The sequence below is a fragment of the Bison bison genome, unplaced genomic scaffold (assembly GCF_000754665.1).
Source record: "Bison bison bison isolate TAMUID 2011002044 unplaced genomic scaffold, Bison_UMD1.0 scf7180017864324, whole genome shotgun sequence".
Classification (NCBI taxonomy): Eukaryota; Metazoa; Chordata; class Mammalia; order Artiodactyla; family Bovidae; genus Bison; species Bison bison.
Window position 1 is genome coordinate 11,419,521 of NW_011494896.1, and position 18,743 is coordinate 11,438,263.

At 42.2% G+C, this 18,743-nt stretch overlaps 1 protein-coding gene across 5 annotated transcripts in view; it reads left to right on the forward strand.

Moving 5' to 3' along the window:
- The window catches only part of PAK1 (p21 protein (Cdc42/Rac)-activated kinase 1), a 165,946-nt gene that overhangs the window by 58,842 nt on the left and 88,361 nt on the right, over window positions 1–18,743 (forward strand). The window contains exon 1 of one of the 5 annotated variants that reach the window (XM_010853244.1): window positions 7,607–7,892. The exons of the other annotated variants lie outside the window; for them this stretch is intronic. The gene's annotated coding sequence lies outside the window, so the exon portion shown is untranslated. Of the gene's footprint in view, window positions 1–7,606; window positions 7,893–18,743 lie in introns of those variants that run through there. 5 annotated transcript variants of the gene reach the window in all.

Sequence of the window (18,743 nt, forward strand, 5' to 3'; positions counted from 1 at the left end):
CTTACAGATGTTCAAGCTGGATTTAGAAAAGCCAGAGGAACCAGAGATCAAATTACTAACATCCATTGGATCATCGAAAAGGCAAGAGTTCCAGAAAAACATCTACTTCTGCTTTAGTGACTACGCCAAAGCCTTTGACTGTGTAGATGGCAACAGACTGTGGAAAATTTTTCAAGAGATGGGAATACCAGACCATCTAACCCGCCTCCTGAGAAATTTGTATACAGGTCAAGAAGCAATAGTTAGAACTGGAGATGGAACAGCAGACTGGTTCCAAATTGGGAAAGGAGTACATTGAGGCTGTATATTGTCACCCTGCTTATTTAACTGAGATGCAGAGTATATCATGTGAAATGCCGGGCTGGATGAGCACAAGCTGGTATCAAGATTGCCAGGAGAAATACCAATAGCCTCAGATATGCAGATGACACCACCCTTATGGAAGAAAGCAAAGAAGAACTAAAGAGCCTCGAGGAAAGTGAAGGAGGAGAATGAAAAATTTGACTTAAAACTCAACATTTAAAAAATGAAGATCATGGTATTTAGTCTCATCACTTCATGGCATATAGATGGGGAAACAATGGGAACAGTGAGAGGCTTTATTTTTTGGGGCTCCAAAATCACGGCAGATGGTGACTGCAGCCGTGAAATTAAAGGATGCTTGTTCCTTGGAAGGAAAGTTATGGCCAACCTAGACAGCATATTAAAAAGCAGAGACCTTAGTTTGCCAATAAAAGTCCATCTAGTCAAAGGTATGGTTTTTCCAGCAGTCACATATGGATGTGAGAGTTGGACTATAAAAAAAGCTCAGTGCTGAAGAATTGATGCTTTTAAACTGTGGTGTTGGAGAAGACTCTTGAGAGTCTCTTAGACTGCAAGGAGATCCAGCCCGTCAATCCTAAAGGAAATCAGTCATGAATATTCATTGGAAGGACTGTTGCTGAAGCTGAAACTCCAACACTGTGGCCACCTGACGGGAAGAACTAACTCATTGGGAAAGACCTGGATGCTGGGGAAGATTGAATGCAGGAGGAGAAGGGGACGACAGAGGATGAGTTGGTTGGATGACATCACCAAGTCAACGGATTTGTGTTTGAATAAACTCTGGGAGTTGATGATGGACAGGGAAGCCTGGCATGCTACAGTCCATGGGGTCACAAAAAGTTGGACATGACTGAGTAACTGAACTGAACCGAACAGTGCTTGCATCTAAATGACCTGAAAGGTCCTGATTAGGCTAAGGTGACTTCATAGACAAAACATCACTGGTCAAGGTCCTTGGGTTGAAAGAATAGTTTGTGATTTTTTTACTTTGTAAAAACAAAAGACTATATAAATGCAAGGAGTAATTGGACTTAAAAGGAGTCAACTGCCAACTTCTGTAAACTTGGGCATGTTCTTATGTATCTTAGATTTACTTTCTTTCTTTAACTGTATAGTTTAGTCTTTTAAAGTCCCTTCTACTTCATCTGATTCTGCTTTTTCATATATTTAGCCAATAGTCTATTAGCCCTCAGTAATATACCTCAATTTCACGTGTCTTTCATTTCATCAGAGGAACCAAGCTTAGCCAAGCTTCCTGTAGCTCACCTCTGAAAGAGACAGCATGTGAGTTGGCTGGTCTGCCTTCTGTCACCAAACCAGCATCTGGTTTTTGAGAACTGAGGTCTAAAAACAGAAGGTGCCTGAATCTGCTCTTTCTTGCTGAAGACATCAGTGGTCCTCCCTTATACTGTATCATTCATGTTTTGTAGTTTCTTCCACCATATCCTGTTTATTTTGTTTATTCAGTTTTCTAGTGCAACACCTTTTACATTTTTCTGTATGCTAGCCTCCCTTCTTAGTTATGATTCTTGGAATCATAGGCCATTTCTAGGTCATGTTTAATCCTGATGGCCAAGTACAGGCAAGACCACATGGTATGTGTTTCATAAATGTTTGAAGAGATAGAGTACTTATTACATTTGCAGGTGATAAAGAATGGAAAGAAAAGCTACTGTGCTAGATGGCACGAGAGAGAGAAGAGAGTGAATGAGAGAGCAAGGGACCTTGATAAGGTGGATTGAAGCCAAAAAGATGAAATTTAAGGAAGATGACAGTGAAGTTCTACATTTTAAGTTTCAAAGAAATGGCGACATATGGGGACCCTAGAGGAGACCTAGCATGATGCTATGCTTAATAAGAAAATTGTGGTTTTGGCTGCTTAAGCCCAATGTCAGCCAAAGGTACTACTGTGACTTTAAAGCTAGTGGAGCTTCAGACTGAATTATTGGAAGTACTAAGTATAGTTAATGGAGGTGAGTCCAGCTACATTCTAGAGAGGATGGACTGCACTTAGACTGTCATATTCCCCATGGGGAACCAGGCAGTAAGAGGTTCATTGCAGACAGAACTGTGTTTAATGGAAAGTGCCCTAAAGCATCACTACTCAAAGTAGAGTTTGTAACTCTTCACAGTCTGGAATGAGGTAAGCATAGAAATTGAGAGTGTGTAGGAAATGGCAACCCACTCCAGTATTCTTGCCTGGAGAATCCCAGGGACAGGGGAGCCTGGTGGGCTGCCATCTGTGGGGTCGTACAGAGTCAGACACGACTGAAGCGACTTAGCAGCAGCAGCAGAAACAGCAGGAACTTGTACAACAATTTGACAGAGTACTTTTATGCCTAATGAATCTAATAAAAAGAAAATTAAGTTTATCTTATATGTCTTTTTTTGTTTGATACTTTCCCTTTATTTTTTATTTTAATAGATTTTATTTTTAGAGCTGTTTTCGGCTTGTAGAAAAATTGACCAAAAAGTGCAAAGACCATACTCCACATCTGTCCCACTGCTCCCAGCATTCCTCTGAAAGTGCTTAACATCTTGCATTAGTAGGTACAATTGATGAATTAGTATTGGCACATTATTATTAACCAAAGCCTATAGTTTATATTAGGGTTCACTCTTTGTGTTGTACAGTTTTATGGATTTTGAGAAAGTCATAGTATCAGGTATCTACTATTATAGTATCACACAGGATAGTTTTCCTATATAAAAAATATGTGTTTCACTTACACATCTTGCCACCACTTTCTTAGTGCCTGGCAACCACTGATCTTTTTGCTGCATCTCTAGTTTTTCCTTTTCCTGAATATTCTGTAATTGGAGTCAGCCTTTTCAGACTAATGTTTTTCATTTAGCAGTATGTATTTGGGGTTTTTTAAGTCTTTTAATGGGCTTTCCTGGTGGCTGAACTGGTAAAGATCTTTTAATGTTTTAATAGTTCATTTCTGTTTATTGCTGAATTTAATACACATTCTATGGATGTTTGTCTATCCATTCATCTATTTGAAGCATATCTTGGTTACTTCTGAATTTTGGCAGTTATGAATAAGGCTGCAATAAATATTTGTGGATAGATTTTTCAACTCATTTAGATAAATATCTAGGAGTGCAATTGTTAGATTGTTTGGTAAGCCTATATTTAGCTTTATAACTGCCAAACCCTCTCTCAAAGTGGCTGTACTATTTTATATTCCCTTAGCTGCTGCTGCTGCTAAGTCGCTTCAGTCGTGTCCGACTCTGTGGGACCCCATAGACGGCAGCCTACCAGGCTCCCCCGTCCCTGGGATTCTCCAGGCAAGAATACTGGAGTGGGTTGCCATTTCCTTCTCAATGCATGAAAGTGAAAAGTGAAAGTGAAGTCTCTCAGTCATGTCCGACTCTTAGTGACCCCATGGACTGCAGCCTACCAGGCTCCTCTGTCCATGGGATTTTCCAGGCAAGAGTACTGGAGTGGGGTGCCATTGCCTTCTCCGATATTCCCTTAGCAGTGAATGAGAATTCTTGTCGCTTCACATCCTCAGCAATATTTGGTGGTGTCACTGTTTTGGGTTTTAGCCATTTTAATAGGTATCTAGTGGTATTTTGTTGTGCTTTAATTTGCAAGTCCCTAATGACAAATGACTTCCCTGGTGGCTCAGACGGTAAAGCGTCTGTCTACAATGCGGGAGACCTGGGTTCGATCCCTGGGTTGGGAAGATCCCCTGGAGAAGGAAATGGCAATCCATTCTGGGACTATTGCCTGGAAAATCCCAGGACAGAGGAGCCTGGTAGGCTACAGTCCATGGGGTCGCAAAGAGTCGGACATGACTGAGTGACTTCACTTTCACTTAATGACACATGGGGGATTATCTTTTCATGTGTTTATTTGCCATCTCTATATCTTCTTTGATGAGGTGTCTGTTTAGATTTTTTGTCCAGTTTTTGATTGGGTTGTGTGTTTTCTTATTGTTGAATTTTAAGTGTTCTTTGTATATTTGGAATATAAATCCTTTATCATATGTGTATTTTGCAATGTTTTCCCAAGTCTATGACTTGTCTTTTCATTCTCTTAAAGGGTCTTTTGCAGAGCAAAAGTTTTAATTTTTAAATAAGCCCAAGTTTTCAGCTTTTTCTTTTATGGATTGTGATTTTGTTGTATAAAAAGCCATCACCCAATCTGAAGTCATCTAGATTTTCTCTCTGTTATCTTCTAGACTTTTTCTTTTTTTATAGTTTTGCATTTTACATTTAGGTCTGTGATACATTTTGAGTTAATTTCTGTGAAAAGTGTAAAGTCTGTTTCTAAATTTTTCTGCAGGTGGAGGTCAAGTTGTTCTCACACCATTTATTGAAAAGACTATTCTTTCTCCATTGAATTTCCTTTGCTCATTTGTCGAGTGTCAGTTGGCTGTATTTGTGTATGTCTATTTAGGGTCTCTATTCTGTTCCATTGATATATTTGTCTATTCTTTCACCAATAACATGCTGCCTTTATCTCTGTAGCTTTATAATAAGTCTTGAAGTCAGGTAGTATTAGTCCTCTGATAGATACCTATATATAGCTAGAGTTATATTCATAAGATATGTCGCCTAGGCTATATCCCAGACCAATTTAGTAAAATTCTCTGCTAGGACTTAAGTATATATATTTAAATCTTCCCAGATAATTTTGATACATAGGGAGAGTTAAAAACCAGCATACCAAAACCATAAACTCCTTGAAGGTGTGGTCCTCTTTGATGATATGTGTGTCTCTGGTGGTTTGTACACTTTGCTTAAATAGTTGTTGAATGAACAGATAATTAAAAGAACTGAATGTGTTTATTTTGGAGAAGAGAAAAAGTGCATGGTCATGATACATCATCATATACACATATCTGAAAGCCTTTGATATGACTTGGCACTGAAGGATGCTTTCTGAGTGCTCTCGGAGGTAGAATTAGAAGTTTACAGAGAGGCACCTGGCTGAATATTAGGAAGCATTGTCTCATAGTGCTCATTGCTCCTGAGCTTTCTGTTCCTTCACATGTCAGCAGAGCCCATATATAAGAGCAGATGCTTGGGAAATTAGGTAAGGTCAGATGTTATGAACTATGTTCGGGACTGAGAACTCTTTTTGGTTCTCCTCTCATTCATAAGTTGAGGGACATGGGTATGGGGGTTAAAAGAATATTCTAAAACTACTTTGAATCTGAGTTCTCATAGTGCAGCAGACCCCTCTAGTCTGTATTATTGATTAATTATCTCCATGCTGGAAGAGATTTTCAAGAAATTCCATCTCCTCCACTAAAATTGAGATTTTGGTAGTTGTAATAGCACAGGTACTGAGGGTCTGGGAAGGGTGAAAGATACTTAACAGAAGAGCTCTTTTCTGTGCTCCTGGAGTTCTTTCCCTGCATCCTCCTGTAAGCAGATTATGTTGGTATATTGAATGGACGTGTGGACATCTCTCAGGGAAAATGGGTAAATTCCATAAAGTTTCCCTATAGTACACTTAAATTTCTGATCAGACGTAATACTGGCTACCTGCTCTTTGCCAGGCTGTAGGAAGAGGGATATGGCAGACATCTCTTTGTTGCTACAAAGATAATTGACATGGCAGAGAGAAATAAAGCATAGGCTTGGGAGTCAAACCAAAGCTGGAATGAGTCAGTCCTTTACCAGGTGTGTGGTCTTCGGGAAGTTACTGCCGTCTCTCACTCATCACATCCTGTCTTTTACCAATTTTTGCTGCTGCTTCCAAGCCATCTATCTCTAGAATATGTTTATTTCTCCTTATCTCTTCTCCAATATATTAGTCTAAATTATTACCTTCTTCTCTCCAATGTATTAGTCTAAATCATTACCTTCTTCTCTTGGCTAAAGTTCTGAAAGAATTTACTGACTTCTCATTTTCATAACTGTCTGCTCTGTTTTCCATTCAGCAGTCGGTGATTTAAAAAAAATATAGATTAGACCTTGTCATTATGCTTAAAACTTTCCAAATCTTTCCCATTGCTAAAACCTAGAACAAAACCCAAACTCCAAGTTATGACCCCCAAGAGGTCCTACATTCTCTTGACTCCTGATATCTCTCAAGGGCAGTTTATAGAGGTAATTGACAAGGTAAATTACCCTTATGAAGCACTTGGAAATGTGTGAAAGTTTTTTTTTTTTTAATTTATTGTTTCAATTTTGGGGGGTCAACACTAGGATTTAGAGGGTCTGGGCCAGTGTTGGTAAATATTCTGTAATGTGTTCTGCTCAGGGCCCTTTACAATGCCTGATTCACAGTCTGTGTTTAAGAAATACTTATTGTACAAAACCATGTTTTCATGGAACTCAGTTTTTTTTTGTTTTGACTGGTGTCTTGGTTTTGGTGAGCAGGGGCTACTCTCTAGTTGCAGTGATGGCTTCTCTTGTCGTGGAGCCCAGCCCAAGGGCTCATGGGCTTTAGTAGTTGCTGCGCGTGGGCTCAGTAGTTGCAGGTTATAGGCTCTAGAACACAAGCTCAGTGGTTGTGGCACCCTGGCTTAGTTGCTCTATGGCATGTGAGATCCTCCCAGACTGGAGAGTGAACCCATGTCTCTTGCACCGGCAGGCAGACTTCACCACTGAGCCACTAGGGAAGCCCAGAACTCAGTTTTGACACATGTGAATTGGTGGGGCTTCCCTGATGGCTCAGTGGGAAAGAATCTGCCTGCCAGTACAGGAGATGTGGGTTCGATCCCTGGGTTGGGAAGATTCTTCTAGAGAAGGAAATGGCAACCCACTGCAGTTTTCTTGCCTGGGAAATCCCACGGACAGAGGAGCCTGGAGGGCTATAGTCCAAAGCGATGCAAAAGAGTTGGACCCGACTTAGCGACTAAATAACAACAAACAACTACTTCCTAAGGTTGGTGAGATAGACATAACATTTTGTGAAGTACCTGGTACAGAATAGCACTTAATAAATGGTAGCTGCTACAGAGATTTCTTTGCTTAGAAGCAGCTATAAGCATCCGCCCAATGTTTTCCCTGGGGCATTCGAATTAGAACCTGACACCTTTGTTTGGGGTGTGGGTGGGTCAGTTTCTTTGCTTGAAGCCTAATATAGAATGAATGGTAGGTTTGATTTGACTTGTCCTGGGTCGAGACCCAGCTGGAGAAGCAAAGGCACAGAAGAGCTCTGGTTCTCTTTCTTGACTCTGGGGCCCACTCAGGAAGCTCAGACAGTCCCCGGAAAGCCTGGATTCACTGAGAAGTACCCCCTGCTGAAGACTAGGTGGGGGAGAATAGCTGAGGGGGTGGGAAGGTCTCTCTGCTTTCCCTCAGAGCTTCTTTACTGAAAGGAGAAGCGGGTTTTCTCCCGCCTCCTTCCCTCCCTTGTTTCCCCGCCCCTTCTGCTTCGCCAACCCCAGAGCTGAGCCTTTGCTGCGCCCTGTGAGGGCGGGAGCGTGCTGCACCCCAGAGCCACAGCTCGGGCGGCTGAGCTGCTGCGAGCCCGGCCCCAGCCAAGTATAGCTGCCCGGGTGGAGCCTGGGTGTCGTGCAGCCGACCAGGCGTGGGAGAGGTGCGGCTCTTCGACAGAAACCGCAGGCAGAGATGCCGGGGCCGGCTCCCCCGACCAGGTAATGCTGGCCCACCCTGGGGCATGCTCAGCTGGGCGGTGCTGGGGAGGGGGGACGGCTCTGCTGGTTTCCGGGGACTGGTGACGCGGGTCCGGTAGACTTAGGGTCTCTTCCCTTAAGAGACCCTAAGTAAGAGAAGGGGTTTATGGTGGAATGCTCAGATGAGCCCACCCAGGGCTAGGCCAGGGCTGGAACCAGAGCCCTGGCTAGGGAAGGCTCTGAAGGGGAAGCTGGTTTTGGGGAACTTGCTCTGCCTGAGGATCCTTGCTTCTTTGCAAGCACCCTTCTGCTTGGCGGCTGGGGTGATGCTTCCCTCTGCTTTGGATTAGCTGCTGTCCTGCCAGACCGAGGGGGCTTTTCTCTCCGGTCCTGAGAAGGGGCACTGTATTATAAATGACTTGTTAAGAGGTGGAGTGAACTGAGAGATGAGAGACTTGGGGTGAGGGGGAATTAGTCCTATTTAGGCAGCCTTTGTGGGCCTCAGTTTCCTTATCTGTGCAGCAAAGGGCTTGACATTTTGTTTGTGACTGGCATTTTCAGACTGCCAAACTGCCTTTTGGACAGGCAACTTGGTAAAAGCCCTAGAGTAGACTGCAGAAATGTGCCCCTCAACACTGTAGGAGATAGGCAAACTTGGGAAACAGATCTTGGTACCTTGTCTTCCAGCCAATCTTTTGAATGGCATCTTACTGGGCTGCTCAGGACTCTGTGACTTCATGGACAAGGCAGAGGTTAAGAATGGTGGTTTTTTAATTATTGAGTGTAGGTGTATTCGGAGAAGGCAATGGCACCCCACTCCAGTACTCCTGCCTGGAAAATCCCATGGACCGAGGAGCATGGTGGGCTGCAGTCCATGGGGTCGCTAAGAGTCGGACACAACTGAGCGACTTCACTTTCACTTTTCACTTTCATGCATTGGAGAAGGAAATGGCAACCCACTCCAGTGTTCTTGCCTGGAGAATCCCAGGGACTCAGGAGCCTGGTGGGCTGCCTTCTATGGGGTCGACATGACTGAAGCAACTTAGCAGTAGCAGTAGGTATATTGGTCGTAGGGAGACAGAGCTGGGAAGAAGCAGGTCAAGGTATATTAATAGTTTTTCTCCAAATTGGTCAGTTCTTTGATACTTGGGCATAAAGCTGCTTTAAACGTTGCTATCTTCTCTGGAACTTCCTCCTTAGAATGTCGAGCTAATGACAGACCTTGAGACTGTGTAATGTCTTAATCATGATCATCTGGGACCAAGAAACATATGTCAGGCTGATACTAATCTACCTTGATTATTTTGGACTGCCTTCTTCCCTTAGTTTTTCTATGACTCTACCACCTTATCTTCTCACCAGTTGCCTTTCTACTTCCTACTCCTGATCATTTTTCCTGTCCTGTGCTCTACTCACTTTTTCTCCCATTCCCATTTTCTTTTTCCTGCTCCCCTTTCCTCTCATACTTTCCCTTTCTAGTTCTTTCCCCTCCATAGCCAGTTTTCCTCTTGAGTCCTTCTCTTCTTGATTAGGCTTTCTTCTCTTTTCCTTTTGGTTCAGCTTTCTCATTCTTGGCAGGTTACTGGTTTGCAGGGACTTTTGCTATGTTGTTAGTGAAATTCAAACACTATTCCCTACCCAGCTCCCTTACTTTTGCCTTTCACCATGAATCTATCTTTCCCAAGCGCCAGTCTCTCCTTACTGCCTCTTTGCCTTGCTTTGGGCCCAACAGTAAGCAGTCTTTCTTCCTGGATTTGTCCCCCACCTCATTTCCCAGAGGCAGAATGAGTAAGCCAGATGGGAAGGGGAGGACTTAGGAACTGGGGTGGGAGGACTTAGGAACTGGTGTGGGAGGAGGGCAAGAGTTTTCTGGAGGCTCTAACTTCCTTTAGTGAGATGAGCAACTAAAGTGAAGTCCCTCAGTCATGTCTCACTCTTTGTGACCCCATGGACTGTAGCCTACCAGGCTCCTCTGTCCATGGGATTTTCCAGGCAAGAGTACTGGAGTGGGTTGCTATTTCCTTCTCTAGGGGATCTTCCTGATCCAGGGATCGAACCCCGGTCTCCCGCATTGTAGGCAGATGCTTTATCATCTGAGCCTCCAGGGAAACGGTGAGCAACTAGGAAGTACACAAAGACTCTTTAGCAGCTTAGAAGCTTTGCTGACCTGAAGGAAGGGAGGCAGACCTGTGAACCTAGGGAAGAAGAGGAGGATAGCAGGAGTGGGTTGGAGGGAGAGAAGGAAGAATCCTGAGGGAGAAGAACAGTGGTCTTTTGAAGAAGAGAGTGGCCTGGGTAAGATAGGGGTTGTTTAGGGCTAGAGGTTGCTGTATTGGGAAACACTGTAGTTTGGGAAAGAGGACCATATACATTCATTTTCTTTCTCTCTGAAAACTAGCTTTTTGGGCTGATTTGTTTTCTCCTCTGCAAACCTTTTTTCAGGAGTGTCCTCAGTGTGGGACAGTGAGAGGGAAAGCAGAGATAACAAGGCAAGATTGCTATTATACATATACTTACTGTCTAGACAATGTGCTTATGTACAAAAAACTTTGAATATGATATCTGTTCATCCTTAAACCTTCTCTGAACCATCTATGTTAGTTATGGTACCAGGTGTTGGGGATGCAAAAATGGAAATTGAACTAAGTTGCTGCCTTCCAGTGCAAGTCTAAGAGTGGGTATCTGAAACCTCATGTGATAACGATATGTGATGTAAGAGAAGCACAGGGAGCTATAATAATGCAGAGGAGGGAACTTTTGATTTCAGTAAGTGGCAGACCTGGACCCTAAACTCAGGTCTTCTCTACAGGTGATATCTGTGCTTTTATACCACATTATCTTCTGACTCTGTGTGTACATACAGTGTACAGAGGGTTTTCTTATGTTTTCCTTTCTGCCTATCTGTGAGGCTAGACTCTAGGTGCTGCTGATATGAAAAAAGAACAGATACCTGTGATAGGTCACTGTGCCATAGCTAAACACTCATTATTTTGGAAGGGAAACACTCTTTTTCCTTGTTAACTTCTCCTGGCTCTGGGCCACTTGGGGGACTTGATGCTGAGTTCCCTGTATGAGTCATTTGTACTCCCCTCCCCTTCTGCACCCCACCAATTTCTTAATTCAATTTCTGGCAGACTATAGAGCCGAGAGACCAGATGGAGCTAGGTGAAGCATTTTATTTCCATTGGCCTGTGTAAAATAGGGATTTAATAACTCATAGGGTTGGTAAGGATCAAATGAAATAATAAATGTGTGAAAAGACTTTGGAAACTGTGAAGTGCTGCATAGATGTTATTGTGATTGTTCCTAAGTGTATTTTCAGCCATGAAAAATGCTCAGATGTTGCAGCCTGGAGGAAATGCCAAGAGTTGTTCACTGACTAGTTTAAAACTGAGCCTCAATCCTTAAAAATGAAAGAAAGGGGCTAGAAAGAGGATGCTTTGCTTTAGAGACTGGTAATTGAGCCCTGTACTGAACACTGAGGTTGAGAGGTTTAGTGTTTTCTTTGTGTGCATGTGTGCTAAGTTGCTTCAGTCATGTCTGACTCTTCGTAAGCCTGTAGATGGTAGCCTGCCAGGCTCCTATGTCCATGGGATTCTCCAGGCAAGAGTACTGGAGTGGGCTGCCAGCTCTTCCTCCAGGGGATCCTCTTGATTCAGGGATTGAACCCACGTCTCTTATGTCTCCTGCATTGGCAGGCAGGTTCTTTATCACTAGCTGCTGCTGCTAAGTCACTTCAGTTGTGTCCGACTCTGTGCAGCCCCATAGGTGGCAGCCCACCAGGTTCCCCGTCCCTGGGATTCTCCAGGCAAGAACACTGGAGTGGGTTGCCATTTCCTTCTCCAATGCATGAAAGTGAAAAGTGAAAGGGAAGTCACTCAGTTGTCTCCGACTCTTAGCGACCCCATGGACTGCAGCCTACCAGGCTCCTCGGTCCATGGGATTTTCCAGGCAGGAATACTGGAGTGGGGTGCTGTTGCCTTCTCCGTTACCACTAGCACCACCTGAGAAACACAGTGTTTTCTTTAAGGTCAAATAAATGGTAGGTGGCAAGCATGAGAAGTATTTTTAGTGATACCTTGTGCTATAGCAAAAAACAAAACAAAATAAAAGAAGGAAGAGGGAAAGGGATTAAAACTAAACTGACCTCAGTTCACCTACTAGGTACTGGTTTTTAATCTTTCTAATATTCATATATAAAATAGAAGATATTTATAAATATCTTGAGTTATAAAGTTTAAAATAATTATATATAAAAAAGAAAAGAATATATAGTAGGTACTTTATAGCTGTGGAGAGGGCACTGGCACCTCACTCCAGTACTCTTGCCTGGAGAGTCCCATGGATGGGGGAGCCTGGTAGGCTGAAGTCCATGGGGTCGCTAAGAGTCGGACACAACTGAGTGACTTCCCTTTCACTTTCATGCATTGGAGAAGGAAATGGCAACCCACTCCAGTGTTCTTGCCTGGAGAATCTCAGGGACGGGGGAGCCTGGTGGGCTGCTGTCTATAGGGTCGCACAGAGTCGGACACGACTGAAGCAACTTAGCAGCAGCAGCAGCAGTTATAGCTGTACTTACTTTTATCCTGCAAAAATACCTTTGAAGTTACCTTCTTAAGAAAGTCTTCCCTGATTCCTAGGCTGTTAAGGGCTTCTATTTTTATTTTTTTTCATTGAAGTGTAGTTGATTTACAATATTGTGTTAGTTTCAGGTGCACAGTGAAGTGATGTAATTATATATATATTTCACATTCTTTTCCCTTATCAGTATTACAAAATATTGAGTATCATTCTAAGGGCCCCTTTTTTGGATTCATGTGCATCGTCTTGTCACTCATAGTGGCACTTACCATGTTGTACTGTCATTGGGGTTTTTGTATCTGTCTCTCCTGTTAGCATGTGAATGATTACTAGACAGAGAAGGTCTAGTAAATCTTGGTGTTTACTGTTATTAAGCCCCATTTCTAAGAATACATTGATAAATAAAACAGACAAAGTTGCTCCTTTGTAAAGCTTACTGTTTAGTGAGAGAGATGTATAATAAGTAAGCAAATATAATTAAAATTCATGATACATGTTGTAAAAACCCAGAATTCCATTTGTTGAAATTAGCTTTAGGGTACTTATGAAGAAAGCTGAGCGCCGAAGAATTGATGCTTTTGAACTGTGGTGTTGGAGAAGACTCTTGAGAGTCCCTTGGACTGCAAGGAGATCCAACCAGTCCATTCTGAAGGAGATCAGTCCTGGGATTTCTTTGGGAGGAATGATGCTAAAGCTGAAGCTCCAGTACTTTGGCCCCCTCATGCGAAGAGTTGACTCACTGGAAGAGACTCTGATGCTGGGGGGGATTGGGGGCAGGAGGAGAAGGGGACGACAGAGGATGAAATGGCTGGATGGCATCACTGACTCGATGGACGTGAGTTTGAGTGAACTCCGGGAGTTGGTGATGGACAGGGAGGCCTGGCGTGCTGCAATTCATGGGGTCGCAAAGAATTGGACATGACTGAGCGACTGAACTGAACTGAACTGAGACATGCAGGCAAAATATTTAAAAGAGTGGCCCCCAACTCTTGGGCCCAAGTTAGTAACTGTGCCACACAGCAGGAGGCAAGCGAGTGAGACTTTGTCTGCCCCTCCCCATCACTTACATTGCCTGAATCATCGCTTGCATTAGCATCTAAACTGAACCTCCCCGTCCCCTCCCCCTGTGCCCCCACCCTGTCTGTGGAAAAATAGTCTTCTGTGAAACCCGTCCCTGGCCCCGAAAAGGTTGGAGACTGCTGATCTAACAGATAGTTATTGGTCTGAAAAAGCTTTGGGACTAAAGATAAAAACTTGGGTTTCATCAACATATAGATAATATGTTAAGTTATGGGAATGGATGAACATCTAGGACAGAGTGTATTGTGAGGAAAGGAGCTTCCTAGCCTGGGACGTGTGTAGGATAGCTAGTGAAGGAAGAGTCTACAAAGGAGATAGGAATGGACAGAAATATAGAGGGAAAGTTAGGTGAATGTGCTTTTCCAGAAGCCAAAAAAAGTAGAGCATTTGAAAGAGAAGGGAGGTCAATTACATTGAATACTGCTGGGAGGTTGAGTAAGATGAGGACAGAGTAGTGACCATTTGATTGGCAACGTGGAGATGATTGACAAGGAGGCTTGACAAGACTACTTTTGGCCAAATAGTAGGGTGTTAGTTGGCAAGCAGAAGAGGAGGAAGTGGAGATAGTATAAGTAGACAGTTCTTTTGAGAAGCTGTGTTATGAAGGGGAACAAAGAAATAAATAGTGTTTGGAGGAGTATGTGAATGTCAAGGGATGTGTGTGTGTGTGTGTGTCTTTGAATAGGAGATGCATAGCATGTTCATATTCATCCACTATTCTAGCTCAGGTCAAAAATTTAGAGATCTTCTTGGTTTTTCCTTTTTTTCTTACATTGTATATTTAGTCTCTAAATAAGTCTTTGGCTCTACCTTCAAAATGCTCTCTGCCTACTGTGATCCATTTAAGCCATCATCAGTTCTCATGTGAATTATTGTGATAACTTAATTGTTTCTCTGCTTTTCCTTTGCTCCTCTGCAGTCAGTACTCTGCAGCCATAGTGGTTTATTCAAAACATAAATTCTTGAGTGTCTTCTCACACTTGATACAAAATCCAAATTTATTGTGGCCTGTAAGGTCCAGCCTATTCTGACCTCTGGCTACATCTCTGCTCTTAAACTCTTAACCACATTTCTCCTTGTTCACTCAACTTCTGTATTGCTGGCCTTTTTACTATTCTGTATGCCCCAAATATTCTTATCTAGGACATTTGTGCTTACTGCTCCCTTTGCTTAAAATACTTCCATATATTACTGTGATTTGCTGTTGCACTTCATCCATGTCTTAAGTGTCTTTTCCTCAGAGAAGCCTGTCCTGATCATTATCGTGTGTACCACCCCCATCCCTGTCCATTTATATTCACACGAACTACTGTTTAATTTTCATTATGGACTTGACATATATTTATTTATTTATTTCTTCACTTCTCTTACTAATCAATCCATAAAGTCCACGGACACAGTGGCTTTGTTCTATTCAGCTAGACTAGAATTGTTACATTATGAGTATTAATGAGTATGAGCTAAATGAGTATTAATATTTGCTGAATGACTGAATATGTGTGTGAGAGAGAGAGAGGGAGGTTAATGTAGCTGCTGAAGGAGAAGAACATTCCAGGTGAGAGGGAGTACAAGTGAAGGAGTAGAGGGAGAAGAGAGAAGGGGAGGATAACTTCTGATAAGAGAAGAGACACCTCCTTCATTGTATGATACAGTGGGTGGTACTGGTGCAGGGAAACATACAGATTTAGGAGTAAGAAGATAGAGTTCTCCTGAGAAGATTTTTGTTTTCTCATTGAAAGTTGGATCATTGCCTGAGGGAAGGGGTAGATGAGAATCCCAATTGGTGATTTGAGGCAAGGCTGGATGGCATCACTGACTCGATGGACGTGAGTCTGAGTGAACTTCTGGAGTTGGTGATGGACAGGGAGGCCTGGCGTGCTGCGATTAATGGGGTTGCAAAGAGTTGGACACGACTGAGCGACTGAATTGAACTGAATCTTAAGTAGGAAGAGCATCATAATTTTCAAGCTAAAGCAGTCAACCAGGTAATGTTCTCTAGGATACTCAGCTCTTTTCGTATGGAGGCAGTTTGGAGAGAGTTAAGCTCAACTATCCTGAAGCTGGGATTTTGCCACTTGAATTTTGGAAAGGAAGAGGAGGCAAGGGGGTAGATTTTTCTTGTTTTTTGATCAGGGTGGTTTAGTATATACATGTGCAGAGAAATTTTATTATAAGCCATCTTATTATCCTACAAATTTTACTGAGAGTCAATTATCCAGTGTCCACAGTTAATATCTTAAGTCTCATTTTACTGATCTTTACTCTGGCATTAATGGGGTAATATGACTCTTGATACCACTGTGTACTTTCAGCACATTGTAGTGTATTTATTAGATGATAAATTCTAATTCTCCTTACTTTTTTCTTTTTTATTGTGGTAAATGCACATAATATAAAGTTTACCTTCTTAATAATTTTCAAGTGTGCCACTCAGTGGTGTTAAAAATACATTATTGTACAACCATCACCACCATGGAACTTTCCTGGTAGCTCAGCCAGTAAAGAATCTGCCTGCAACTCAGGAGACCCAGGGTCAGGAAGATGCCCTGGAGAAGGGATAGACTACCCCTTCCAGTATTCTTGGGCTTCCCTGGTAGCTCAGACTGCAAAGAATCTGCCTGCAATGCGGGAGACCTGGGTTTGATCCCTGGGTTGGAAAGGTTTCCTGGAGGAGGGCATGGCGACCCACTCCAGTATCCTTGCCTGGAGAATCCCCATGGACTGAGGAATCCTGGTGGGCTACAGTCCATGAGGTTGAAAAGAGTCAGACACGACTGAGCGACTAAGCACAGCACAGCATCACTGCCATCCATCCCCATAACTCTTTTTATCTTGTAAGACTGAAACTCTATACCTGTTAAACAACAACTTCTCATCCTTCCCTTCCCCTAGCCCCTAGTCAACACCATTATACTTTCTGTCTTTATAATTTTGAGTACTGTAAGTACCTCATGTAAATGGAATTATACACTATTTGTCTTTTTGTGATTGACTTATTTTATTTAGCATAATGACCTCCAAGTTAATTCCTGTTGTAGCATGTGTCGGGATTTCCTTCCTTTTTAAGGCTAAATAATATTCCATTCCATACCACATTTTGCTTATCCATTATCTGTCAATGAACACTTGAGTTGCTTCCACATTTTGACTATTGTGAATAATTCTATTATGAACATGAGTGTACAGATAGCTTTTCCGAACTCAACTTTCAATATTTTTGGATATAGACCCAAGAATTAGAATTGCTGAATCATATGGTAATTCTATAATATTTTAATTTTTTTAGGAACTGTTTACTATTTTCCATAGTGGCTATACCATCTTATATTTCTACCAGCAATGCATAAAGGTTCCAGTTTCTCCACATCCTCATCAACACTTGTTATTTTCTGTTTTGTTTTGTTTTTTTGATAGTAGCATTCCTAATGGATGTAAGGTGGTATCTCATTGTGGTTTTGGCTTGCATTTCCCTAAACATTAGTGATATTAAGCACCTTTTTATGTGCTTATTGGCTTATGTGCATATATCTTCTTTGGAGAAATGTCTGTCCAAATCCTTAGCCCATATTTGAATTGGGTTGTTCATGTTTTTGTTTTTGAGTTTTAGAGAGTTGATGTTTTTTGATGTTTAAGTGATTTATGTTTAGGGAAAAAAGGAAGTGATGGACTAACTGATAGTGGATTGAAGCTCAAAATAAAGTCTAGGAATGCTTTTGGAAGTTCTTGAACAGGTGAGCTACATGGAGGTTTTGTTTGGATGATTCACTCTAGATATCAGTCAGTGAACATTTTGGGAATAAAGTCTAGGGTGTGATCATGAGAATAATGATTAACTTGGACTGTGTGCATGGTAAGTCGCTTCAGTTGTGTCTGACTCTTTGTGACCCTGTGGACTGTAGGCCTCCAGGCTCCCCTCTCCATGGGATTCTCCAAGCAAGAATACTGGAGTGGGTTGCCATCCTCTGCTCCAGGGAATCTTCCCGACCCAGGGATTGAACCCAAGTCTCTTCTGTCTCCTGCATTGGAGATGCAGGTCAGGAATTGCCCAAGATGATAGAAGAGGATTATGAGACCCCTGGTGTTGATTTCTGCAAGTCATCTGCAGGGGTGATAGGAGTGAGGAAGATGTGTGGTATTATTGGTAGGGTGAGGGGAGGGTGAAGGTATGTCAGTGTAAGTTAAATCTTTGACTCCATATCTCTCTGCTTTTTCCATTTTGCTTTACAGGTACAATTTTTTCCAAGTTTTCCAGATAAAGCTCTTTGTTCATTCTGTCTCAATTTATAATTAGTGGAAAAAGTATTTTTAAGAGAATTTGAATAATCAGGCTAGTCATGTCCTTTGCACTGTTTCATTGAGTGATCTTAGGTAAGTTACATACCCCATGGGTTTCATATTGGAACTATAAAATAAAAATTTTGAATTAGCTGACTTTATAAGATACTTCCAGCCCCTGTGTTTTTCTTCTCTAAACCAGGCTGCCTTAGTCAGTTAACCATTACTAGTTACCTAATTGTGCCAGGTCTGTGCTGTCTTGGGGACACAGACATTAATCGTACTTAGTTTTGTTCCATGACTTGTTCATGGACTGGTGAGATTAATATCATGAAATATGGAACCTGCTGCACAGAATTATGTATAAAATGCTATTAAATTTGGGGCAAGGTAGAAATAGGAGGGCTGTGTGAAGGTTTTGTAGAGGAAGTGAGTCAAGCTGAGTGTTGAAGAATGAGTAGGAATTTTCTTGGCAGACAAGTTGGGATGTTTTAGGCAGAGAGAACAGTGTGGGCAAAGGCAAGAGCGTGAAATCACATTGGGCTGGAATGAGAAGTTTAGTGATAAAAGAGATGAAATGGGTTAGGTAATTGGAGATAACAGGTATTTATTGAATATCTGTTTTGTGTCAGACAGCATGCTGGGGACTTTATATATGCTTTTAAATTCTCATAATAACTCTGTGAAAAAGACAATCTTACTTGTATTTTACCAAAGAGGAAACTGAGGGTCAGAAATTAAAGTAGTTTTTCTATGCCCAGAAACAGCTTCCAGTTTTCCTCTCTGCTATCTCAGCACTTGCTTTCTTGTTGCTAAACCAGTGCAAGTGACTGGACGCTGCATAGCGGGAATGTCTTTGACTTGTCCGAAGGACGTCCCTCAGCAAATTCAAGACTGCAACATTCCAGGCTCCTGCCAAAGAAAACCTCCTGGCAC